Source organism: Podarcis erhardii, assembly GCF_964252035.2.
Source record: "Podarcis erhardii genome assembly, chromosome: 4".
NCBI classification, from domain to species: domain Eukaryota; kingdom Metazoa; phylum Chordata; class Lepidosauria; order Squamata; family Lacertidae; genus Podarcis; species Podarcis erhardii.
The window spans coordinates 99,875,128-99,902,854 of record NC_138508.1 but is presented as its reverse complement, the minus strand read 5'-3'; the positions used below and the strand labels follow the sequence as shown (position 1 = coordinate 99,902,854).

Below are 27,727 nucleotides of genomic sequence, written 5' to 3'. Positions count from 1 at the left end.
GTTTGGTTTAAAATATCTCTCTACAACAACAGGCAGGCTGTTGTTGTAGAGAGATCCAGACTGTTATCCATCTATGAAAAGGAAGCGGGGGAGGATAAATATGGGAAAACATTGGAAAGCTGTATAATCTGTATAAACTGTATAATCACAGTTTTACAAGTAATGATAATGGCTGTATGGGGGGGGGCAGCATTGATAGCAGAATATTTCCACATGGACAGCAAAGCCCCCACCTGAATGTCTGTTGAATTCTTCTATTCCGGCATACTTTGTTGGCAAGGGGGGCTTTGTTCTTTTGCTTCACAGATGGTAACGGAAAAAGAACTGAAGGCTCTACAAGACATTTCACAGAGACACTTCTGACAGGTGATCAAATCACCGAAGGCTTCTCCCTGCAAAACAAAGTTCAGATGCGATGTGACAGCGTGAACATACCTTTCTGTGTGTTGACATTCATTTTAATAATAGAAAAATGCAAGCAGGATTTTGCGACAATGACAACAACTACCATAGGAAAGAAACAAAGAAAAAGTATACTCCTTCATGTTTTCAATGCAGAACTTCTCATCAATTAATCTGTTTCTTTAACTTGGGAATGACTGTTTTAACCAGATACCTTTTAACTTTCAATAGCATGAGCAGAAAGTCATGTGCTAAGGCTAAGAGAACCTTGCTCTCACTTCAAAAAAAGAAGGAAATGATCCTCTTTAGGATGGGATTATAAATGTTGGTGAAGATGCTATTAATGGTGTTAACATGAGAGCTTCCTACTAAATCATGTCCTTGATACTGGGAGCTAAACACATAAACAACGTTTCAAGGCTCCTGTCACTCAGAGGCACATTTCTGCAGTGCATAAGCACACCTGTCACTTCGAGATGTATACAGATGTTTTTTAATGCAAATAACATGCTCATTTTTAACTCTGAATTGTCCAAAAGTGTCTCAGCAATGGCATCAATATTTCATAAAAATTGTAATCTTAATCTTGTTGCAGCTTGGAGAAATAGATTGCAAACATACACTATCTTCCCATTCTGATATACTAAATTCAAATCTCAGCCTCCCCCGTAATTCATTGTGAAGCACCATGAGTGTCATCTAATCTAATCTATATATCCTAGAACACATTTTTTTCCTGAATATATGGAAAGCCATTAGTGACAAAAGTATTAATATGATGAGTTGACCAATACCAACTTGATATGAGTTGTGACAAAGTTTATGATTTAAGTGTTAACTATCTCAATTATTTTATATTTAGATAGATATAGATGAATAGGGGCTGCATGTGCATGCAGAAGTAAGCCCCTCTCAGCTCAATGGGTCTCACTGCTGATCTATGTTCTGCAGAATGAAGGGGCCTTTATATGTTACTTGAGATGCCCAAGAGCCATTTTTGTGTTGTTAGTCTGTCATGGCCTAACTCTCTTCGCTTAGCACAGAGAGGGTTGCTGAAGCTTCCCAGGTGATATCTACAAAACTGCAACCCCACTAGAAGCTTTGATGGAGGAAAGGAAATGAGGCCTTACTTCCTTACCACATGAAGCTGAGGGTAATGTTGAAAACAAATCAACTGAATCCCCCTGGACTTCAATATCCACACATCGAGTCTTTCACATGCATGTAAAGTGTTCCTCCACCACACGGATGATGGAGTAACTCATGTGCTCATTAGTTTCAATGCTTATAAGTTCTTTCTTTAAAAAAAAAAAATCTAGCCTTTCCACTGCTTTATTCAAAATGGCTAACGAAACCAGTGTGCCATAAGTCAATGCAAAGTGATTGTTGTAAAGAAAAGAATTTTACAATGCCAACAGTCATAAAAATCTGACAGAAAATGAGGGCTGATTTTAGAGTCTGTTGCTGACAAGTGATGCAGTCTTTATGTCACTGAAATAAATGAGGGAAACCATTTTGCAAAGACATGCAGTGGAGAGCATACCAGAGCTCCAGGTGTAAAGGTCTGAGTCCAGTGTCTCTCAGATCAGGATATTTGTTGTGGCATGCTTAGATTGTCAGTTAAGATGGTTATTCATTGACTTCAATGGTAGCATTCTACCCTGAAAAAGAATTAAAGACTACCTTGTTATATGCTAGAATATTTTTGAATAAGAAAATGGCAAAGCATTTGCAACAAACAGATGGAAGATATGGGAGTAATTGGAAATATTTATTGAGTTTGTTTTCTGAACGCAATGTAGTACTATCTTTTTTTAAAAAAAGGACTCTTTTAAAGTAAATAATATATGTTAATATTGTACATGCATCATATTCCACATCAATTAGGGATTTTTCTCCATCAAGCCCCATGAAGCAGTTGAAGTAGCAATGTCAACAACAGTTAATATGATTAAAACTGCATTCCTAATAAGATGTGTATCCCAACTTGTATTAATGTTTATTTTAAAATGCTTTTGTGTTGCTTTGCCATCTGTTTCTTGCTTTTTATGGTACCTAAATTCTACAGTCACAAGACCCAAGGGAGATTCCTTTTCCTAACGATATACTTACACTCAGATGTTCATTCAAAGTTATGCTTTAACAGGATGTATCTAAGTGGGGAAATGTTCCTGGAGTTTTAAAACATAAACCTCTTGATGAACGTGCAAATTGTAGTATCCTTTCTAGACAAAATGAGTCTTATAAATGTCCTTGTCACAGAGTTTAAAAAAAGAGAAAGGAAGAAACGATCAGCATTGTCAAAAGTAACATTTTTTATTTATGTAAAAATCTTACTAAAACTACAGCTAAGCTGCATTTGAATTATGACTTTCAAATCACCTTTTGGAGAATGCTGAAATCAATTAAACAATAAGTATATTCTCATTTACAAAAGAAATCAATCAGCTGTCATTTTTGATTGATTATACTTGGATAGAGTGCTGTTTAATCTATGAATTTATTACACATTATTCTACTACTATAAAAACAGCATGTGGATTAGGAATGAGAGGTCTCACAGTAAACGGGGAAAGAATTTTTCTTCCCTTTTGAAGTCTTGGTTGAGGCAAGCAACCATCTGCTCTTGATTTAGGTGGGTTAAATCTATTCAGCATCAAACTATATAACTTTCTATTAAAGGTCATGGAAATAAGTATTACCAAATATTATTCTATCAAAAGACATGCCCATGTTACAGTGTTTAGCTATCATTGTAGAATTTGTCTACAGGGATATGCAGTGAAACACATACATTTACCAGTAAGGATTAACTATGTGGATCAGCAATGGTATTTATGAGATAAATATCCATTATTTCCGATTCATCAATACGGTAGTTCAGCTCAGCAAAGGAGCTGGCAACTGTGATTTCTTAAACTGTGACCCTCATCTCAAAAACCACCTCCTATACCACATGACAAACCATTTTTGAAACTTAGGGGACTTTTAAAATCAGTTTGTAATACGTCACCATGGGATACTGAAGGGTAATACATCTAGTGTAGGAATGTGTGTCCTGCATACAGGCCAATTTGCATCCCATAATTAACAGTGCTGCCCACCACATATTTTAATTTAATTTAATTTAATTTAATTTTTTATTTCATAAAATGTAAACACTGCTTGATTGTTAAAAATAAATAAACAAAACTCAAAGTGCTTTACAAAAAAGTCCACCAGTTTGCTGAACAGGGACATCAGCTAACTCTTCCCCCATCTACATTATCCATTTAAAGCAGTATCATACCATTTTAAATAGCCATGGTTTCCCATGGCAAAGAATCACTGGTCCTGTTGTTTCCTAGGGGTGCTGAAAGTTATTAGGCAACTCTTATTCACCTTCCTGAGCTACAATTTCAAGAGTGTTTCCACAATCAATCCCTTGACAAAGATAACTCTGAGAATTGCATCTCTGTGGGTGGGATAACTGCATTATGGTTAGTGGCTGTTATGTACTGGGTTGAATAGGATCCAAACTGCAGCAGTCTGATTGGCCCTAGAACAATAGGATCCAAAAGGCAGCAGTCTGATTGGTCATAGAACAATCGGATTCAGAATGCAGCAGTCTGATTGGTCCTAGAACAATGCAGCAGTATGATTGGTTGGCAGGAACTACCCAATCATGCTCCAGATAGAAGTGAATCCACAACCTGATTGGCTTACGGTAGAATTCCAGAATTAGCCAATCATGTGCAGCCCATTGTGTAAATAATGTATATAAAACAGATACCTTGAGGGGACTTTCATTCATTCCTCCTCACCACTATGAGCTGAATAAAGAGCATGAAATCACTTTGCGACTCTGAATATATTTCACTGGCGACGAGGATGGGATCCCGCTGAGCTGAATGCCACACACAGCACCGCAGCACCGCCACCTGCCGCACCGCTGCCTCGCACCGTGTATCCAGGCTTCAGCTCTGGGACACAAGGAACTCAGAATGGCAACCAACAGCAGCTTTTCGCCATTCAACCCAGCATCTGGAGACTGGGAAGCGTATGCCTCCCGTTTCACCTTCCTCCTAGAAGCCAGAGGGGTCACCGATGAAGAAGACGCCAAGAAGAGGGCAATATTCTTCAGCGTCTGTGGAGAGGAGACGTTTGAAATCGCCCGGGCTCTCCTTGCGCCTGAAGACGTCGCTACTGTTTCATACAAAACAATAATGGAACAGCTGAAGGGGCACTTTTCGCCACAGCCCTCAGTGGTGGCTCGTCGAAATGCCTTCTACGCAAAGCGGCAAGCCCCTGGGGAAACCATAACTGGGTTTGTGACCTCTCTCTGCCAAGCCGCCCGGTTCTGCAACTTCTCAGAGCTGGAGAACTTGCTTCGTGACCGCCTCGTCGGTGGCCTGAGGAATGAGAAGCTGCAACGATGCCTCTACGCTAAGAAGGACCTAATGTTCCAGGTCGCTCTGGAGGAGGCCCTGGCAACGGAAGCTGCCGAGAGGTCGACGCAAGAGGCACGGCCGAGCCAGCCGTCCCAACCGAGGGTCCACCATGAAGACCTCACCGACGACTCAGGATCCAACAGGGAGGAGGTGCACCGAGTACAGCAGCGCACTCAAGCAGCCCACATACCACAGCTGCCTCGACGAGAAGGAGGGAACTGCGCAAGCTGCGGAGAAAGTCACGAGAGGAGGACCTGCCGTTTCTGCAACGCAGAGTGCAGGCAGTGCAGAAAATCGGGACACATCGCACGGGTGTGTCGGGCTCGGCCCACCCGACGCCAGGCATCAGATGACCAATCCAAGAGCCCCAGTTCCCGGGGCCCAACGCACCAAGGCAACTCGACTGAGCTCACGGACTTCCAGGTATACCAGTTGCCCCACCCCAACGTAGAGAAAATTTATGTTGACGTACAGATAGAGGGGGCCCCATGCCGCATGGAGCTTGACACGGGTTCAACTCTATCCATAATCTCGGCAAGGACCTTAAGGAAACTGTGTCCTACTGGGGGTCCCAAACTCAGGCCGGCCCCATTCACCCTCCGGGACTTCCAGAAACGTAAGGTCCCCACAATGGGGGTGGGGACCTTCAGGGTGCAATACCGAGGGCGGACGCGGCAACTGGAATTGCTGGTGGTCAAGGGCCCCTACATTAGCTTACTGGGATTGGCATGGTTTGGACCACTGGGGCTAGCCGTCACCGGGGTGAACCACACTAGCTTACAAGTGGACGTGGACGCCATATGCAAGGAATTTCCGGGGGTTTTCGATGGGAAATTGGGACAGTATACGCCCCCCCCCATTGCTCTACAGCTTGACCCCGCAGTACGACCGGTCAGGCTCAAGGCCCGCCTGGTCCCGTTCGCCCTGAAACCCCGTATAGACGAGGAATTGGACCGGCTCGTGGAGCAAGGAGTGCTGGAGCCGGTGCCTAATGCCCCCTGGGAAACCCCAATTGTCACACCCGTCAAGCCTAATGGTTCGGTCCGCATCTGCGCAGACTACAAATGTACCATAAACAAGGCCCTTACGGCCCATACATACCCAGTGCCAGTGGTCAGCCATGTTTTTGCCACGCTGGCTGGGTCGAAAATTTTTGGCAAGCTGGACTTGGCCCAAGCATATCAACAGCTGCCAGTAGATGAGGCCACAGCAGAGGCACAGACGATTGTGATGCACAGAGGAGCATTCAGGGTAAAGCGGCTGCAATTCGGTATCAGCGTGACTTTAAAATTTTTGCAACACCCTGTGCAATACCAAAATTTGGCACCCCCTGCCTCTTGCTTTCCATTGTTTGAAATTATTGTGGCACCTCCTGCAGTACTCTTTCAGCTGGACGCCCAGTGCAGGCAACCTGCCCAGACTCCCTTAAATCTGCCTCTAGGTTAGAGTAAGAGACTAAGAGAACTTAAATTTTGGCCAGATTGTTTGCTACAGTCATTGGTAAAGCACAGTAAATTCCATGTGTCCTGCACAATTTGAGGGGTAAGTGGTTAGGCTCTCATTCTAGTTATTGTGAGGGTAGCCAATATAATTTTTGAACTTCATGACAGCTCCATTGCTTTTAGCACTATGAAACGACCATCTTCTGGGTGAGTTCATTTAGAAATGTTCTTTCATCTAGGCTCACAAAGTCAAAGCTTTTCCTGTCAACCCTTCATGACATGCTGACCAGAAATGAAAGATACCGAGAAAGAAAATTAGGTACAAATAAAAGTTAGTTGGATGAGTGGGTTTTCAGATAAATGTTAGCAAGAGTGTATGAGTGTCCTATCATAAATTTGACAGTGATTATAGTAAGATTGAGTTTCCCAGAAATGGATTTTGTTTAGTGAATGTTTAAGGAGATTGGGCACTTAACACACTTTGAAATATTTCAGGAATTCTACCTGTTTTCAGAAATATTTGAGAAATACGGCCCAATTATGATAATAGGGGAGCCAACATAGCGCCTTTCAGATTTTGCCAGACTACCACTCCCATCACTCCAGGCCATTTGCCATGTGGCCTGGGACTGATGGGAGTGGGAGTCTTGTTAGAATAAAGTTATAAACTCAAACGAAAAAGCAACAAGTTCCTAGCAGGGGCCTCCATCCAACTTAACCCTCTGATGCCCAGGGCAAGTGTACCCGACTGCCCCTCACTTCTGCACAGGCCTGCCTGGAGTGCACTACATTGGTTACCCCAGAAATTGTCACCCCAGTCAAAAAAGCTCTGCCCCCTCAGGACATTTTGCTGCCTGATGCAGAGCCCAAATGATTACCCCCTCACCCCTGCTATGGCCAACACTTTAATAAGCCTTCCCGTGCCATTCAAGCACCAGTTACTGCAATCATGTTCCACTGCCACCACGCACACAAACACACACCATGTTGCCTCCTGAAGCAAGTTGCACTGACATGGCCAGCCCTGCTGACAAGAGGAAATATTAATGCAAACAGGTGCTGTGTGCGGACAAGCCCAATTCTGCAGCTGGACCAAGGCTCCGTCCCGGGTCTATTTCACCCAGGAAACCACATGTGTAGTATTTACATTTGCACCCAATGAGTATGGCAACTAAAGAAACTGTTTCACGGGCCATCCTTAAGATTTGCAGTACTGGGAAATTATAAGTTGCCCTGGGTGCAGAGGTGAAAAGGAAAGTTATTTGTGCTGGAACTAAATAACCAAATTTCAGGCAAATGCTTGCAGCTGTAAGGGCAAGCAGCCACTGTTGGGATAAGGAGAGGCAATTCATCATGCCTCCGAAACCATCCTCACACTGAAGGCGAGTATAGAGGTCTTCCTGCACCTCTTTGAGAGGAGTGGTCTCAAAGGCAGCCTGTGCCTGCCCTGGTCCTAAAACCCTGAGCTGCAGGTCTCAGGAGCCACCCATCACCTGCAAGGTGCTTAAGGAGGTCACCAAGCTGGCCTGTTTCCATCCATGGACCTACCTGCCAAAGGGACCAGTCATACCAATTGACCTGTTTAACAAGCCATCGTCCCATTCCATGCAGTTTGGAGCAGACAATAAGGCTGTCCTGTCTAAGCCAAACAGCCAGCTGGCCAAAAATTCTGACTTGGTCCAAAGCTGCCTTGAGGATCATTTGATTGAACGGCAGGCTGTAACTCTTCTCACTCAATAAATTATAAGGATGAGATTTACCAACACATCAACCAACGTGGTGTGATGAACAAGAGGCTTTGTCTGTGCTGCTGACGCAGCTGACATGGGAGGCCAATATGTCAGTACTGATGTTAAAAGCTGACGTGCCAGCATGATTATGTTATTGGTGGTCAAATTGATTCTGTATTTAAATATTTTTGTCATTCTTCAGAATCAATGCATATGCTTACCCAGGGATATAATACCCTGAAGGATCTCTTGTTCCTCAAAAATGTTATAGGTCCTGCTGATATTTTATGCTAGGCATAATTTGGGTAGTGGCTCATTACTGAGATGTTTAAATTTGAAACTCACGTGAGATATGGGTTTTTCTCCTCAGCTGAAGTTCCTGAGGCTTTTTGAGGCCAAAACCCAAAAGATTTTGATAAAACTAGTGAATGCTTGGAGGACATCTCCTTCGGGAGCAAGTTTCATGGCATAGGGCATCATCATCCAAGGAATTTTGAGGGAAGCTCAAGTGACTTCGATATAATGGAACATGTCAGTTACAATCACAAAACACACACAAGATAAGGTCCTCCATATCAATTAAGCACAAGCCAAATGAATTCCAGAATTGTACTTAGGAAGGAGTATTTTAAGGGAAAATATATTTAAGCTGCAATCATAACTCAATTTACCAGGGATAGGTAAGGCACGTTTAATTCATCAGGACTTAGTTCTGCGTAGACATTTTTAAAAGTATTAAATGCACCTATTAATGCATTGATTTCTTTAAAAATTGAAGATTAATGTGGAAATGAAGTGGGCTTGTGAGTGAACATGTGAGGTGATGTGGACTGGAAATAAAATGATTTGCAGACCCCTTCTAGAAACAGATTTCCCCCCATCCACTACATATACATACAGCAAGGCCATACTATTCATAATGACTGATCTGTGAAATGTTTCTGGAAAGAAGAAGGGAAGATCAAATTGGGAGGAATATCTATCCCAAAAGTAAACATTGTGCTTAATGTGTATTTGTAGCAGGTCTTCTGTACATTTTGTTTAGACAAAATATACAACAGAGAACAATTAACTTAAAAGGATCATGCTTTTGTGGAAAGGACGATTATCAGAGGAGAATGCAGCTAAGGAAATGTTTTGCAGATGTACTGCATTTAAATTAATAAAATCTCATTAGGTTTTATGTTTGCCAATAATGGCTGGAAAAGTTACCATACATTGTAGGAACAATTACCGAAATCTTCACTGTCTCATTAGGTTTGTCATACTGTTTTCATTATAATACATTAGAACTTGCAAGTGAGCCTTCAGTAATGACATATTGTTCCAATTCGCCTTTCAGCAGGCTCTAAGATATTTTAGTATTTGTGTTATAAGCCAGCAGGTGTCTTCACTTTGCTCCCCCCCCCCCAACCAGTTTTATACACAGACTTCCAGACTTAGAAAGGAATGTAAAAGGGCTTTCAACAGTCACATAAAAATGAGTCTGATTAGAGTAAAGCAATACACACTATTTTTATGTTCTGGTGGTAATTCAAAGCACTAAAAATGTGCACCTTGGTTGTACATCTCTATTTCTGTGTTTTCTTACAGAAAGCACTATTTAATGGGCATGAACCATGTGGTACAAAAAGTTTTCAGATTTGCATAACAAGTAAAAATTCTGATTTGAATATCTGAGGAGCTGTGGACTTCAGTGAGAATGATCATCACTCTTTGAGCTACTAAAGTTAAACATTCAAATGAATCATATTTAAAAGTGCTTGAATGGTTCCAATGAACCATAGGTAGTGCTGTACTGAATTCAAATAACAATGTGAGTTTACTAAATGTGGGTGATCTTGCATGCCCAATCTTGGAATTTTCTACTTGAATTCCATCGATTAAATGTGCTTTGAATCAGGATGCACTTTTAAAAAAGCAAAAAAAAAAAAAAAAAAAAAACCTTTCTAATTATTTAGAAAATCCAAAAATTTCAAAAGCACCGTTCCTACATGGCAAAAACAAAGGCTTTGCAAATCATTTTGAATAATTGCTTCCATCACTGCATTTTTTAAAATAATGTTTCAAGGCCAACCAGGGCTTCCCCAAGCATAGAGGCAGTACATAGAAAACAGTTGCCTAAGGTAGCAGACTAACTGGCTGTCCAGGCTGATCTGGAAAATCCTATAGGGTGGGAACGATCAACTGGAAGTCTGGGAGCTAGATTTAGCCTAAAGGTATTGCATATCTGGCAAGCCTTCCAAATTTTAATCAAGGGTATGGTAAAATGTTTGCATCCAAGGGGAAAAAATACAGTGGTGCCCTGCAAGACGAATGCCTCGCAAGACGGAAAACTCGCTAGATGAAAGAGTTTTGGAGGTGCTTCGTTTTGGAGGTGCTTCGCAAAACGAATTTCCTATGGGCTTGCTTCGCAAGACGAAAATGTCTTGCGAGTTCCTGCAGGGGTTTCCCCCCCCCTTTTCTAAGCCGCTAAGCCGCTAATAGCGCTAATAGCGCTAATCCGCTAAGCCGTCAATGGGCTTGCTTTGCAAGACAAAAAAACCGCTAGACGAAGAGACTCGTGGAACGGATTCTTTTCGTCTTGCGAGGCACCACTTTATTTTCAAGTTGCATGCAATAGGAATCATTCACATATTTTTATTAAACCTTTGTGGGATTTCAAATGTCATGCCAACTATGCGCTCTGTGTGTGTGTGTGTTCTGTAGATGTGAAGCTCTTGCTGCAGGGTGGTGCAAACTTTATTATACAGGTGGGTGGAAAGATTGATTTCCAAGCCATGTCACCTTTTGCATGCATTCCATTCCATTTCAACATAAGGGGGGTGGGGGTGGGGGTGGGGGTGGGAGAGAGAAAGAGAAAGACACAGAGAACATAGCAGCACTGGGTTATTTGAGAATTATGAAAGCCAGGGAACAACAGCATTACAGCTTCCACATTCATCCAGGAGATACAAATCAGATCAGTTCATATTGGAATCGGCAAAAACTGAATTTCTGTCTCATGGATCACTGTCCAGAGAATAGTGTAGACCCTGAAAATAAGTTGTCATCTTCGCTCTGGGAAAATATATATTACCTATTGCACGCCACTGGGATAACAGTACCTGAGGTGTGAGGTCAATTGCCTGACCCATTCCTTTCTCTTTACGGAACACCTTCAAGAAGAAACAGTCTTCAATTCACAAATGCAAGGGCACAAAAGGTACAGGAGCCCCACTTCCACCCAGTTCAGGAGGAGTTTGTACTGACCCTGAAATCAGCATTTCAAGCTTTTCTCCTTTAGAGCCAGCTTGTCTGTTACACATTAGTTCACCCACTCTTCCTCCTGTGTGATGGTCATCTTTTCTTGTGCTTATTACTCCCACAATACTCCAGGGCTTCCTAGCTGCTTTTATGTTACAGGATTCCTTAATTTATTTCTTGGTGCTCTGATTTCCCCCCTCCCCATCTTAATTTGTGCATGGACTTTAATTGATATCTTCCATCACGGTTCACAGATTTGGCAAGCTTTTATTAAGTGGGGGGAATGCAAATTTGCTCACCTAGCAAAATTTCATACAATTTCTCTCCTAGAAAAAAGATTCATTACTACATCCTGCTATAAACTAGAGTTCACAACATGGAATTCTTTTTTAAAACATTGTAATATGGAATAACACAAGTTAAAATGGCTAGCGACCTGTTTTAGGCTTGTAGTTTGGATATTTTTTCCCCCAAACAAGACTAAATGCGCAAGGTAATCTGGTTCTGCAAATGTTTTGACATTAGGGTGCTCATGTATCATGTCCTACTTTATAGAGAACAGTCTTCTGTTTCAAGGCCTGTTTGAAAGAATATTCCATTTGAAGGGCTCTCTGTTCCAAGTCCAAATAAAGAACCATGAGAAGGGCTTTAGAACAATTCAAGTTACTATTTAATTTGAACCCATGCTACTGAATCATTTGCAGGTTAGGGTTTTGTCAACTGACATCCATTTCTGCAACCTATTAAACATATTTCTGTTAATCACACTTTTCAGAAGCCTGTGTGTGTGTGTGTGTTTGACAGAGAGAGGAGGGAAAGAGAAAGTAAAAAAAAAAAGGTGGGAGATGGACTACAAAAGACTACAAAAACATTAAATAAATGAAATTGCTTGTAGCTGATAGTGAGTTACAAGTTCTGGAGACTATAGGACAGAACTGTGATATAACTCATGGTAGCCTCTGGAGCCAGTAAGTTATGGGATGTTCAAATATACGAGAAAGCCTGTAAGTTACTGGAGTCTATATCATTACTTCATTATAGCTAGGGACATATGAAATGGCTGAAATTCAGTTCACACTCTTCCACATCAATCATATAACTTACCAAATGAGAGCAAATCAGATTTTGTACTAGCCTGGGTGCTGGTGCCACTTTATCTATAGGAGAGAGAAAAGCTGAATTTTGTTTTCTTTGTTCTCGTGAATATGATGGGTTTAAGTTTGAAATAATGGGCAATACTTCCAGCAGATGTAGAAATGTCTGGTTTTAAATATGACTGTGTTTAACTGGTGTATATTAATCTTGAAGGGAATCATCTGTCCCATCTCCTTGTGCACAATAAAATACAACTCTTCTTTTTATTTATAAGCCAGAGAAATCTTAAATCCAATTTTGAGTTAAGTTTACATCAACCCAACATCACCAGGCCAAGGATGGGCTGTGCAACTGCTGGAAATCTGAAGAGGACGAAGGGGTCCATGTGGATGCCTGCTCCTGCCATGATGGCTGCATAAATCTGAATGACTGACATCAGTGTACATTGCCTCCTCCCTCATCCAGCCACATGTTGCGCTGCCTACGAGCAGCATTGGCACTGACCATGGGAGCAACAGTGTATATCTATTGTGGCTTTGCCCTTCAAATTACAGTGGTACCTCTGGTTGCAGACTTAATTCATTCTGGAGGTCCGTTCTTAACCTGAAACCGTTCTTAACCTGAGGTATAGTACCACTTTAGCTAATGGGGCCTCCCGCTGCCCCCAAGGGGCTGCCGTGCGATTTCTGTTCTAATCCTGAGTTAAAGTTCTTAACCCGAGGTACTACTTCCGAGTTAGCGGAGTCTGTAACCCGAAGTGTTTGTAACCTGAGGTACCACTGTACAGAAATGAATCTGGGCCCTGCTCACTGTGTACCCAATGTGTATATGATATATAGACATTGTATTCATTGGAATTAGTTCCTGAACACAAAACACATTTTATGAAACAGCTTTGTTTTAACCCACGTTTGCAATAAATAAATAAATAAATGATATATTTTTTTAAGATGGCCTCTTATGATTACTCAGCACAGAACCCAAACTAAGTTTCCCAATTCTGTATTTGTTCCAGGGAGAAGCTGCCATAATTTACTGTTTTGCCCATTTCCATCTCATGGGACAGAAATGTTTAGTGGAGCAAAGTTGACCAGTATATCGAATTTAAGCAGAGGCTGTGGGCAGCTCTACCTAAATGCCAACCCAGAGCACCTGTTCTCTATCTCAAGAGTCCCTTCAGGGGACTTCTTTGCATTTGTTGACCATGCAAAGGCAGAAGCCAAAGTACCTAGTACAGTGGTGCCTCGCAAAACGAAAAGAATCCATTCCGCGAGTCTCTTCGTCTAGCGGTTTTTTCGTCTTGCGAAGCAAGCCCATTGACGGCTTAGCGGATTAGCGCTATTAGCAGTTTAGCGGCTTTTAGCAGCTTATCGGCTTATCGGATAAGCGGCTTAGCAGCTTAGAAAAAGGGGGGGAAGGAAAAAAAACCCACAGGAACTCGCAAGACATTTTCATCTTGCGAAGCAAGCCCATAGGAAATTCGTTTTGCGAAGCGCCTCCAAAATGGAAAACCCTTTCGTCTAGCGAATTTTCCGTCTTGCGAGGCATTCATCTTGTGGGGCACCACTGTATTTATGCAGGCCTGGCCTGTCAAGAGACTTCTAGTGCTTCCCAATGATGCCCACTGCTCTTCCCTTCAGGGTCTGAAGGGAAAACATAGCTACAAATACGAAGAAGAGCTGCAGAAGGGTCAAGGAAGAGACTTGAGGGCCTCGGATACAAGGGTGCCAGGTTAATGAGCTAGTTCGACGTGATAATAAGGACTGACAAAACCCGGAACCAGGAGGAAGGGACGTTGGATGAAGATTCGACTTGTTTGTATTTCCTTTTCCTACCATTAGAACTGTTTTATAAAATTGATGAGCATTAGAAAAATGTTGGAATGCAATTATTTGGCTTTAGTAAAAATCTTTAAAGAATTATGAAAGAATGGTATGGTTTGGACAAGATTTAAGTTTTAAGTTTTAAGATTTATCTTATTATAGAAAGATAAGACTAAAATAGTTTAGGGTACTGTAATGACAGAATTTTATAAATATGGAAAGGATTTGCTGGGATAATTAACAACTAGGATACAAAGAAAGGGAGGAGGAGGAGGTCTAAGAAAAAAGATGATGAGAGTTGAGGAGTTGGAAATAATGAATTTGTTTTTTCTTTTTGCTGTAAATGTTTTTGTCTGTGCTGTATTGTTGATTTTTTTTCTTTTGTTTGAATCTGTACCTATATGGTGGGAGGGGTTTGTCTTTTTTCCTTTTTAACTTGTTAATTGTTTTTATTTTTGCATTTTTCTTTGTCTCAATTTTATTTTGTAATATTTTGAAAATCTCAATAAATATCATTAAAAAGAAGAAGAAGAAGAAGAAGAAGAAGAAGAAGAAGAAGAAGAAGACGACGACGACGACTCTGGGGCCTCAGCGCACTCACACTGTGGTAGCTCATAATGGCAGGCCCCGCCTCTTCATGTAACACAGTCCAACATTTCTGATTCAACAATGCTCAATGCTTAGCCTTTATATACTTGCTCCCATTAGAGATAAAACAAGAATTCAAAGCAGGGATATTTGTTGCACAAGCAGTTGTGGTTGTGATTGTTCTGTCACTTTAATAGCATATATTCAACAGAAAGGGGAAAGGCACAAGGGGAGGGAATGGATTATTGATAATGTATATCAATGTTTTACTTAGCGATTTTTTTAAATAATAAAGAGCATTATACATTACAAATTGTGCAATGTTATGTCTATGTATGAATCAGGACCAGGGCAATCTAACCCAGTGTTCAACAAGTGTTTATTACATTGCGTTTTACCAATTTTGTATTTTTAACATTTAACACAACATTTTTGTGTTTCTCTATTCAATCTGTGGCTGCCTTTAGTGGTGTGGACTTTAATCTGTATACCGCTGTTTTTAGGGGGGGGGCGTGTTTGGTTGTTTGTTATACTTGGTTTTAGTGTTTTGGTGTTTTTGCAAGCTTCTTTGAATCACTTTTGTGAGGAAAGCAACAGAATAATAAAAAATGTGTACCTGGGTGCACAAATAACATACATGTTATGTTTGCATGTACAGTCTGTGTACCCGATAGAAATAAATGGTACATGCAAACAAGTACACCCTCTGCACATGCACAGAGACAGCTTGTACCTGTGGTCAGCATAATGTGTGAACAAACCTGTAGGATTTGGAGACTCAAATTCAAATCTCCACTTATCCATGAAGCTCACTGGGTGCCAATCTCTCTCTCTCAGCATAACCTACTCACAGGGTGGTTGTTAGGATAAAATAATGAGAGTGACCCTCACAACCCTCCCAGATCTCCTTGGAGAAAAGGCGGGGGGGAAATACAACTAATAAAATCACAATTGATAAATTTTACCATTGTGATATTACCTATCCAAGCTCATTTGCAGTGGGCTAATTCTCTTTCTCATGAGCCCCACACATCAAGAATGAATTGATGGGGAAAACATATTTGTTTATGAAACACCCAAATATTTTATTGATCTCCATGAGCATACATGATTGTGTGACTTTCATATTGCTCAGTTCATGTTGTCTTTTAACTACATTTATTACATTATATTTTACTAATTTTGTGCTTTATGTGTATTTTCAACCTCCCTGTTTGTTTTTCTGTCCTCTTGTTAATTTCTCGCTTTTCTAGAGGTGAACATCATATGATTTACTTTGCTTACTTCGCAGTTAATCAACTGCTGGAAACACACAGCACAATTTGTTTCCACCAGATTGTACTTGTGAAGTATGTTTGGAATGTTTTCTTAATTTACAGCATATTTTTTCTTTATCTTCTTTCCTGGGTGGCGGTCTGGCACGTTCAAGTTGTTCTCTCTGCACATATAAATCCTCTCTCAAATGCCTTTTTTCTAATATATATTGCTTTTGGTATGTCGCTTTACAGGAAAACTCCTGGATGTATTTTAATTCTAGGTAATACCAAATCATTCCACTCTGTTTGCTGCCTCTGAAACGTTTAATCAACACAGGTTGGTTTTCTTCTTCTTCCTCTGATGTAGTAGTCAGACTTCATTAAAAAATTATGAGCCATACAATTCGTAACAGGCTTCACTTGAGTTTAAGAAACCCTAAATCTAAACCATAGTCTCCCAAAAATGTTGCAGAATGTGTTCAAAAGGGTAATGCCAGTTGGGAAGTGCATATACCTGTAATGGCCAGTCAAAAGATGTATTCTTTGGAATGATGCAATGCATGAAACTGAAATGGAAGCTGTGATTGTGATTTGTGATTTGAGGACCTGAGGATCCCCGCTTGGGGAATGAAGACACAAGGACACAGTATATTAGGTTAATGGGCAAAATAAAAGGCCACAACTTTATTGATTACAGCATGTGAGAAGGTATTGGCTTAGGCATTGGACCACTGACAATTTTACTCCACCCACTCAGAGAGGGGTGAGTCTGAATGAGGGGTTAACCAAAAGTAGGGGGAGCCTATTGATGCAAATACAACTATAAGCTCTCCCCTGATGTCACCGGGGGGTCGTGCCATGGCCCCCCGCCACGCAGGGCATCGGACAGGATCCACGACCGCCGGATTCCTTTAATGGAATACCCAAAAATGAAGGGTAGGCAATGGCCACACCTTGCCCTTCCATACACCAACAACACATTCCAATGCCTAACCGCCAAATACCACTCGGTTGGGTGCTCAACTGGGGGGGGGGGGCGTGGTACGCCAGCAATGGTGAGAGGGCAGCGGGCCAAACGCCCCCCGCGTGATGCGGGAATCGTCTCCCGGTCACAACCCCTCCCCTCCGGAAGGAGGAGAGGCTCTCTTAGAAACATAGGAAGCTGCCATTGGTCCATTTAGCCTACTTTTTTCTACACTACCTGGCATCAGCTCTCAGGATTTCAGGCAATGGACATTCCCAGCTTCACTTGGAGATATAAGGGATTGAACCTGGGAGGTTACCAGAGGTTAGAAGACAAAAAAATTAGGCCACAGATGACAAAATTTCGGCTATCCCTGTCCAGACAAAGGTCTGATGGGCCACCGGTCTAGGGATCCACCCACTAACAGTCTTATCTGAATTGAGCTTCAGTTTATTGGCTCTCATCCAGTCCACTACCGAGGCAAGAAAATGGTCCAGCACATCCACTGCCTCACCTGCAGATGTAAAGGAGAGGCAGAGGGCTGTGTGGTCAGCATATTGTTGACAGCACACTCCAAAACTCCAGATGATCCCACTCAGCGGTTTCATGCAGAAGTTAAACAGCATAGGGGATAAAACTGAACCCTGAGGAACCCTACATGGAAGGCTCCACAAGGCCAAAAAGTACGCCTCAGGAATCACCCTCTAGAAACGACCATCCAAGCAGGACTTGAACCACTGCAAAGTGGTGTCACCCCTAATTTGGACAGCTGCTCTAGAAGGCTACCATGGTTTATGGTATTGAAACCCACTAAGAGCTCAAGGAGAATTAAGAAGGAAATATTTCCCCTGTCTTTCTCCTGACAGAGGTCATCATACAGAGTGACCAAAGCAGTTTCTGTGCCAAAACTGGGTCCAAACCCTGATTGAAGTTCATCTAGAAAATCATTTTCCTCCAAGGGACCCTGGAACTGGTCTGCAACCAGCCACTCAAGAGCCTTACCCAAGAAGGGGAGAATGGCAAATGGTAATTACTTAGGTGAAAGTCTCTCCCACCACTCCACCTGCTACTGTTGGGAGGGTTTTAAAGAGTTTAGGACAGGATTTGGGGAGGGGGCACAAAGAATCTTAAGGGAGGACCCCAAAACAGCCTGATGAGGACTGAGCATTCTCATTTGTCACAGAATGCTAGATTTCACTTGAAGGGGAGGATAGAACATCCTACAAAATGGAATGGCCAGCTGAAACCCCACACTGTCCCCCCCAATAAAGCCTGAGAACAATTGACATGTGTTCTGAGCTCATCACACTCTGAGTTTCCCTGTAGTTGCTCCATGTGGTTGGATGTTGATGATACAAAGTGGAGACTCAGTAAGTGAGTTTCACTGGACAGGACGAGGGGGGAAAGTCTCCCATCATCTTTAGGCCTTCCATAAAATGCTTAAGTTTGATGCAGCACAAATTTCAAAATCTAACCTCCTAAAAAGTCGTGCATACTGTGTGATGCAGGTTCTCAAGCTCTTTAGGCCTAAGATACCTGACTGATATATTGCTTTGGGAATGCCTGGCCTCTCATCTGGGCACAATGTTCTGTTCAAAATCAGCAGCTCAGTGGAAATTGCCCAGTACATCGTATAAAAACAGAGCAGATGATTTCAAGCTCAGCAAACAGTGGATCGCACCTACTGAACCATGAACGTTAAAAACAAATGTAAACAGAAATTGAGGGAGGCGATGAAAACGATTTAGATATTATTTAAGTCGCCTTCGCCTAATGGAAGCTCAAGTCTGGGTCCCAATATGGCCCAATTATATTAAAGGCTGGCTCCCCCCGCCCCCCATTTCCAAACTGCTGTTTTCCATCATGCCACTGTAGCCTTCCTAGTTCCCGTTGTGCAGGCCAACATCAGCTACTATTAAGGACTTTTCATGCGTGTAAAATAATATGATTTCACAATGATTACATATTCACTCTACAGCTGGCTGAGTTTTTACATCTCCATTTGTCATTGACTATTGTGTCCAATTAAATGATTAGCTTTTAAAAACTGCGGCACATTATGAGAGTGAACTTGTGTTCCATTGCACTGAGTGATGCAGAAACAAACTCATTACAGCATGTAATTCACCCATATTAAATAACAAACAGATGGCTGCTGTAAATGAGAGCTGTTTTTTCTCTTCAAAAGTGCCAGGGAAAAGGTGTTTTTATTTATCTTTGTTCCCAGCTTCTTTCTGTTTTCTTGACAAGTGGGCAGCTGGCTGCTGAGGTTTTCAATTGGTGCAGAAGAATGAAAAGCCGGCTTCCATTAATTTCCCCATAAAATAACTCTTTGAATCATTCCCGTTATAAATGCATGTGCAGTAGCAAGCTGCTGCTTGATTAATTCACTTATTATGAAGATTTCATCTTTTATAAGAGGGCCTGCAGGTAATTTATCTTGTTTAGTAAGATTAGAAAAATGTAATTATCTTGATACCTTTGGACCCCTCTCATTTTAATTGTGTTCCCATAAATTTCAAACATAAAGATGGAATTTCATTTCTTTCTCCCTTTTTTTGGAGCACAAATGTTCCAACATGTGGTTGAAAAATGCATTCCAAGATGTGCAATAAAAAGTTACGAATTCAAATACATTTGATTTGAACCATTAGAATAATCTGCAGGAACAGCATCCACCAATCATATCCTTGTGGTTCCCATGTCACAGGTGGCGTTGACTACAGGGAACAGAGATTCTAAAGATATATAATTTTTATCAGTCATGCCTGTCTCTGGAGGAAAGTGAAATCGGCTTTATTTTCACAACTCAAATTAATGTTGCAGGTTGTCTTCTGCTTGGCCATCAGTGCATACTCCCAGCTGTTGGTGTGCATCTGCTAAGCTAGTTCTGAAGGCTTCCTCCTCCTCCTCCTCCTCCTCCTTCAATATAATGTTTATGATGGATCCATTCCTTGATTCAGAATACCCTGGCTGCAAGCTAGTCATCCCTGTCTTCTGCTAGAATAGGAAGGAAAAACAACACCCTAGGAAGGATCACTTCTGCCAGACAGAAGTGGAGTTGTTGAAATTATACAAGTTTTGTTGGCCATTGAAAGCTTGACATTCATCATATAGAGAGCTCATATGAGCCTTTTGCCCCCAAATCAAATGGTGTCCCCCACCCCACCCCATCTCACTTGAGATTACCTATTTGTAAGCAGAATATCTTTCTCCCTTTTTTCTGTTCTCACACTGTAGCTGAATGGCATGCACAAATTTAAATGACTGTGCTACTAGAAAATGAGATTGATTTCTGAATAAGCATGCCTCAAGGTTATGTTGCCCTTTGCCCCTGTATTGAAAACAGACTGCTGTGGATGCTTGAAAGAGTAAGTTATGACAGACCCCTATGCTGTGTTTTTGTTGAAAATATGCTAAAAAAATTATTTGTAGGGACTTGAACTACTTAGAGTGTTACACCTCTCTCTAAGAACATGCTGAAACATGAAGGACAACACCCTTAGATCCAGAGCCTAGTGGAAGAAAGAAAATTGATGTGTGGATTTCTTTCTCTTCTGTGGGTATAAACAAGTAGACCTGGCTCCAAAGAAAGTAAGGGCAGATACTAGTCAGAAAGAACAGGCCTCTGAGTGACCCAGACGCTCTTACTGGCTGCAAAAAACATGATCTGGCTAATTTCTATGAAGATGCAGGGATGCTTTCGGGGGTGGTCCAGGAGGCCACTGGTCTTTTGTACCAAGCCTTGGATCTTCTACCTTTTCAAAAAGTTTGAAAAGTTTTTGTTTGTTTGTTTCTACAGTGGTACCTCAGGTTAAGTACTTAATTTGTTCCGGGGGTCCGTACATATCCTGAAACTGTTCTTAACCTCAAGCACCACTTTAGCTAATGGGGCCTCCTGCTGCCAACATGCCGCCGAAACACGATTTCTGTTCTTATCCTGAAGCAAAGTTCTTAACCTGAAGCACTATTTCTGGGTTAGCGGAGTGTGTAACCTGAAGCGTCTGTAACCTGAAGCGTCTGTAACCTGAAGCGTATGTAACCCGAGGTACCACTGTAAATCACTTTTGCTAATAAGGTGCTTTCAGGGCTGGAGTCAGATGCAGCTCAGAATGAAGAGGCAGAGTCAGTTGTCAGTGAAGTTACCTCTTTATTCAAGGAAACGGCAAACGACTCAGCAACACTTCCCAGCAGGTCTTGCCCCCACAGAGCAGTTGCCAGGACTGAAGGTCCCTGCTTCCCTTCCCTCCTCTCCCAGATGTTTCCCAAGCAGTCTCAAACTATTTCTGCCCATCTCTGACCTCTGTTCCTCCCTCCTTGTTATCTTGCACTTTCTTGGAGATCGGGGGCTAGGGAAAATTGTTGCAGCAGGAGAAGACGATTCCCGGGATGCTTCAGAATCTCTTGACCTCCGTCCTCTGCTTCAGCCTTGGAGTCTGAACTGCTCCCTGCCACAGGTTCCTCCTGTTCACTAAATCCTCTTGTCCCTTCAGTATCTACCACCTCCTCCCAATCTTCCCTCTCTGACCTCTCCTCTGTGTCCCACTACCAATCCCAGATTTCTCAGCCTTCCTCCTCTGGGATCTCCCTTGGGGGTTCCCCGGCTGGCACTTCCCACCACTCCTCGTCATCCAGCCAGTCTCTGACAGGTGGCTGGACACACTACAAAATGCAAGGCTGGTGACATCTAGCCACCACTATAATATGACCAGAAGTATCTAGGCATATGGGACGTGGGTGGCGCTGTGGGTTAAACCACAGAGCCTAGGACTTGCCGATCAGAAGGTCAGTGGTTCGAATCCCCGCACCAGGGTGAGCTCCCGTTGCTCGGTCCCAGCTTCTGCCAACCTAGCAGTTTGAAAGCACGTCAAAGTGCAAGTTAGATAAATAGGTACTGCTCCAGCGGGAAGGTAAACGGTGTTTCCGTGTGCTGCTCTGGTTCACCAGAAGTGGCTTAGTCATGCTGGACACATGACCCGGAAGCTGTACGCCGGCTCCCTCGGCCAATAAAGCAAGATGAGTGCCGCAACCCCAGAGTCGGTCACAACTGGACCTAATGGTCAGGGGTCCCTTTACCTTTACCTTTATCTAGGCATATAGATTAGCATATGCAAAACTGTGTCACGTGCCTGTGCCCCAAGTCCCTAAAGTAACTAGCAATGCTCAGTTAAAGAAGGGCAGCTGGTCTTTCTTCAGTTCCCTCCTTTGGATAGAGCCAAGTGGTGCTGCACACCTGCAGGTGTGGGGCCCAGTGGTTGGTGTGGAGAAGGAGGAGTCAGAGCAGTTGAAGCATCCACTGGTGCCGCCAGGACCAGGCCGGCATCTGCAGAGCAGCATGGGGTGATGGTGGAGGATGACGGAGGTGCTGCGGATCCGTTCCTGAATCGAAGGCAGAGGTCAGTGGGGGTGTAATTTGGGTCTGAAGGCTGACATGGTTGCAGCTCTTGGAGCCCAGTTGCCTTAGGGAAAACTCAGCAGCCTGCCCAGAGTGGAGGTGGCTTTGGGGGACAGCTATTTAACATGTTCCTTTACAGATTTCTGAGGTGATTTTTTTACATTTCCTGGGCCCAGTGCAGAGGAGCCAGTCATCCTGACCTAAATCTGCCAAAGCGTGTTCTCCTTCATGGAGAGCACGTGTTGTGGTGGGGTCTGCTGAGCCACCCCTCTGTTACCAGGCAGGGTCTCTAAAGATGGCCTGGGGCAGTGATTGGTTCACTGGGTTGCTGGGGCAAAAGTTATGTTGCAATTTTGGTGGGAGGGGTAAAATGTTTAAATACTCTGCATGCAGCCTGGAGCTTTCTCTTTGCTGTGTGCAACGGATCACCCGCCCACCCGCCCTTGAGCAAGGGGTTGTTGCATTGACCTTGCTATGCCTGTCATGGGGTCGTCTGCTTTGGAGCGGGGGCCTGGTAGGAATTTTGTCCATCTGGCTGATTGGCTGGGCCATTTGGTTTTTGCCTACTGCGTAGCAAATCGTCACAACTTGTAAGGTTGCGGTTAGGCATTGGTTATAAATTGGTGGAGGAGGGGTTAGGATAGGCTGGGCCTGCCCCTCCATGGTTGCTGCGGAAAGGGAATTCCGTTAAAGGAATCCTGGGGCTTGCCATCTTTTTGTCCAATCCCTGGAATGGGACTAGGGCCGGCAAGCCTTCGGGGAGCATGCGGATGAGAATTGAGGGTCTGTGACTCAGCTCCATTTCTCTCTGACTTGCTTTCCCCTGCACTGTCTTTCGGTGGTGCCCGGAAGTCAGTTCTGTCCCCAGGCGGGGGGACAGATAGTCTTAACCAATGCCTAAACAACCACTCACGGTTTTGTATTTAAATAAAGTTGTGGCCAAAACTATGCCAAAAACCTTAAACAAAAATTAAGTGTGCGTTGTGAATTATTTGGGGGGTGGCTTGGGGACCTCGACACGCAATGGTATGTCTCTGAATACCAGTTCCTGGAAAGCACAGGGGGGCAGAGTGCTGGTGCGCTCAGGTCCTGTTTACTGGCTTCTCACAGACATCTGGGTGGCTGCTGTGAGAACAGGTTGCTGGACTAGATGGGCCCTTAGCCTGGTCAAGCAGAGCTCTTCTTATGTCCTTATGCAATGTCATTCACAGGGAAGAAGCTACAGTTCTGATATTTACAGCAAAACTTCCAAATAAGGAGACCAAAAAAAAATTGCCAACCCTAATAAGTAACAAGCAGCAAATATTCAAAATATGTGCAGTTTCACAGTTTTGGTCTCTGAACTACCAGCTCTCAGCTTAGCTTGCCTCACAGGGCAGGTGTCTTATGAACTCTCTGGTGGGTTTTCCAGGAGGCATGGAAACAGCCTTTGCCTCTCTGTGAAACAGGAAAGAGGCTTTGACACAGTTGCCTCAAAGTATCGTCTCCAGTGCTGTGGAGCTCAGATGGCTGCCTGGTTTTCTGGAAAATAAATAAATCCACAACTGGGTGAAGTGGTTCTGACAGCGGCATAAAATCTAGACATCTGCCTATGGACTAAGCTCTCTTTGCAAATTCTGCCCACATGCTCAGTCAGAGAATGAGCAGGGAGCCGAGCTGCATGGACCAGTTCCAGCACCTGGCTTCCATGTGTACAGCACAAACATCTGTAGCAGGGAGACCTTCATGCACACAGAACTGTGTGTGCCAAGCCTGCTGCACAGTTGGGAATGCCAAAGGCCCAAAGAAGGGATGCATACCTGCTGTTTTGCTTGAACTTTGTTTGCGCAATGCACAACGAAGCTACTAACTCGGTGCAAGAATATTAAATGATGCCAAGAAACCATATCAACTTCTTCTATCATCATCATCATCATCATGCAGTGAAACAGTACATTCAACCATTGTCATGATAGCTTTACTAGGCCGTGAAAACATTAATAGTACAGGGAAACTGTAAATTGAGGAAGGCACTAAACTGATAAAAGAGTACAGATGGCTGGAACACTTCAAGTCAGGTGAGAATAGCAATTGTGACTAACCATGATGCAAGAGACCTTTGTCAGCAACTGTATACCTGAATACTGGAAAGCTGAGTAGCTCATTAGGCAGATTGACGAATAGCCTAATGACCTTGCAACAGCTCTGGACTGTAGCTCCGCATCACCCACACATAAATGCAGTATTGGTTTCTCTAAGGCTTGTGTGTGCCAGGTGCAGTGGGAAATTCAGCCAGGAGCACAAAACAGTTATTCCTATAGAGTAAAATACTGGAGAGCAGGTACGTGGCCAATTTCTACCAAGCTGAAATTGGAGAAAAATCTATCTCTGAACGCTATCCCTCCTTCAGAAAAGTATTCATGTACCATTTTTCTGACTGTTAAGAGAGCCAGTGTGGTGTAGTGGTTAAGAGTGGTAGACTTGTATTCTGGTGAACCGGGTTTGCGTCTCCGCTCCTCCACATGCAGCTGCTGGGTGACCTTGGGCCAGTCACACTTCTCTGAAGTCTCTCAGCCTCACTGACCTCACAGAGTGTCTGTTGTGGGGGAGGAAGGGAAAGGAGAATGTTAGCCGCTTTGAGACTCCTTTGGGTAGTGATAAAGCGGGATATCAAATCCAAACTCTTCTTCTTCTTCTTCACTAATTGTCAGAATGCACTGCAGATTGCAGTGCTACTCAATCCTATGCACTCTTACCTGGGAATAAGCCCCAGTGAATGTAAGGGGATTTGATTCCATCTAAACATGCATAGGATTGCTTCGAAAACCCTAGGGTAATAATAATAATAATAATAATAATAATAATAATAATAATAATAATAATAATAATTTATTTATTTATTTATACCCCACCCATCTGGCTGGGTTTCCCCAGCCACTCTGGGCGGCTTCCAACAAAAGATTAAAATTATAATAAAATATCAGTCATTAAAAACTTCCCTAAAGAGGGCTGCCTTCAGATGTCTTCTAAAAGTCAGATAGTTTATCCCCTTGACATCTGATATGAGGGCATTCCACAGGGCAGGTGCCACTACCGAGAAGGCCCTCTGCCTGGTTCCCTGCAGTGAGTGAACTGCCAGAAGGCCCTCAGTCCTGGATCTCAGTGTCTGGGTTGAACGGTGGGGGTGGAGACACTCCTTCAGGTATGCTGAAGAATAGAGTGAAATAGAGTGAAATTTCCTGCACATGGGAAAGAGAAAGCAGAGACCTATCAGTTGTAATGAACTTTAAAGAAAGGGTGGCGCTATGAACCCCAAATAATATCAGGAGCTATCACTGACAAGGTGATGCTGAAATTGATGTGCCAGGCATGCTAAGTAATAGTAATTGGATGTTCTATGGCCTGACTATGAGTTTCTTGGTCTCTTTCTTCTAGGACAGAAGTTATCTTTGCCATGAAAGGCACAGAGTAAAATTCCCCAACCTGCCCCCCCCCCTATTTTTTGATCCAAACTCTCTTTATCCCTGACCATTGGCCATACTGACCAGAGTTAATGGGAGAGAAGTGCAACGTGAAGCATGTTTCTCTCTTCATGCATATACAAAGTTGCCACCATAGTTTCCAACTAGTAACCCCAGAGCAGAAATGAAGGTTTCTCCCTTGATCCACTATCTGCTCCCTGGAATCTCATCCCTTAGTGCCTGTGTCACTGATTTTAAATTGCATTTCATTTTACTTTATTCTTAATCCCAATCTTGTTGTAAACAAAGAAACAACCTGCCTTGGCTCTGAATATTAACTACATTTAATTCTGTAAATTGCCCTCTGATAACACAAAGTATTTAGAACTCATTTGAAACCTATTCAATGGTAAGAGTTCATTTTTGTAGACGGGGTATGTCGTTTGATGGAGTTCTTTGAAATTTTAGAAGTTTCCTCAAGCCACAGTTCCTTCCACCCCCACCATTAACAGCCCAATTTGATTTGAAAATTGGCTGTTGAATGATTTTAGCATCACATTTCCTGATTTCGATTAAAAGATCATTAATGAGTACTAATTAATATACTACAATAAAAAAACACTACTGGTTCACAAAGAAAATTAAGTTGCAATTTAATGATCAGTAACATACCCAAATGCATGCTTAAGTGTATGGGGCAACATGCCTAAGGCATCCTAATGTGGCTAAGTCCCAGGAAATTCCCTGGCAGCAATGAATGGGCAAAAGCTTTAAATTTAGGGATTGGTCGGTTGGAAAGCCTAGATCACTTTCCTTCAGTCAACATAAGGAACTATCAGGCATGATGACTCTGGGAGAGATTGTCCTAAATCCTAGGAGCTCCCAGGACATTCTTCTCCAGGAACATCTCAGCCATCAGGTCCCTGGCCTGCACATTGCTTTCGGGGGGGGGGGTGCTTTTGCCTGGTCAGAGGCCATTGAAGAGTGTGGATGCCTCTTCTTGGTTGTTCTCAGACAAACATATATTTTCAACCTGCATCACATCCAGCCTGTGGCATTACAGTTATATGACACAGTATATGTCTCAAGAACAGATCCTCCTGTGGTTTTGACACAAACTGAAAATGTGATTCAAAAGGGAGGGAGGGAGGGAGGGAGGGAGGGAGGGAGGGAGGGAGGGAAAGAAAGGAAGGGAGGGAGGGAGGGAGGGAGGGAGGGAGGGAGAGAGAGAGAGAGAGAGAGAGAGAGAGAGAGAGAGAGAGAGAAAGAAAGAAAGAAAGAAAGAAAGAAAGAGCCTTCAACTCTATATGGACACATAGACCACACCGTTGTGGCCTGTCAGGTCAATAATTTTTGAGTGAAAAAGAGATTAATAGGATTTATGACCCTTCTTTCAACAGCATGTAGCTCAAGCAGCACTAATTATATTTTCATTAACCTCAGTGGCTAGTTCCTGCTCTAATAATTTAGCCCTTTTATGGACTAATCTGGTGTTTTACACGTTCAATAAAGTGTATACACAAGCAAGATCTATAATAAATAAGTCCTTTAGGTCAAATTATGGCTGCCCCAGTAAAGATGCCAATGACATACTTTGCTTCCAGAAAAGATGTAGGAAAGGGACAGCTGGAATGTTCTCTGAAGCCCATGTGCTGAGTTTGCAAGGGGCAGGTGGGCTCTGGTTAGCCCACCAGAACATGGTGGGGGATTGTTGTTTTTGCTGTAAGAACAATGGAGGGCCTTAAGTGTGAACCAAAATGAGCTGTGGCTAAAATAACAGAATCAAATTGCCACCCTGGGTGAAGATCCGACAATGTTTCCTTATTTCAGTTGTTGTGAACATAAATGACACACCTGAATTCAAATTACTCACTTCATCAAATTCATGAACAGAGATCCAGAGCTGTTATTTGTGC

At 42.9% G+C, this 27,727-nt stretch overlaps 1 long non-coding RNA gene across 2 annotated transcripts; it reads right to left on the bottom strand.

Moving 5' to 3' along the window:
• Positions 1-188: 188 nt before the first annotated feature.
• LOC309339942 lies at positions 189-27,727 on the bottom strand. Of its 2 annotated transcripts, none has more exons than XR_014155683.1 (3): positions 27,685-27,727; positions 1,946-2,063; positions 189-392 (listed from the first exon to the last, which is right to left on the bottom strand). It is a non-coding gene; the product is annotated as an uncharacterized lncRNA (long non-coding RNA). The 2 variants fall into 2 exon arrangements; XR_014155684.1 differs by lacking the exon at positions 27,685-27,727 and adding an exon at positions 12,355-12,410.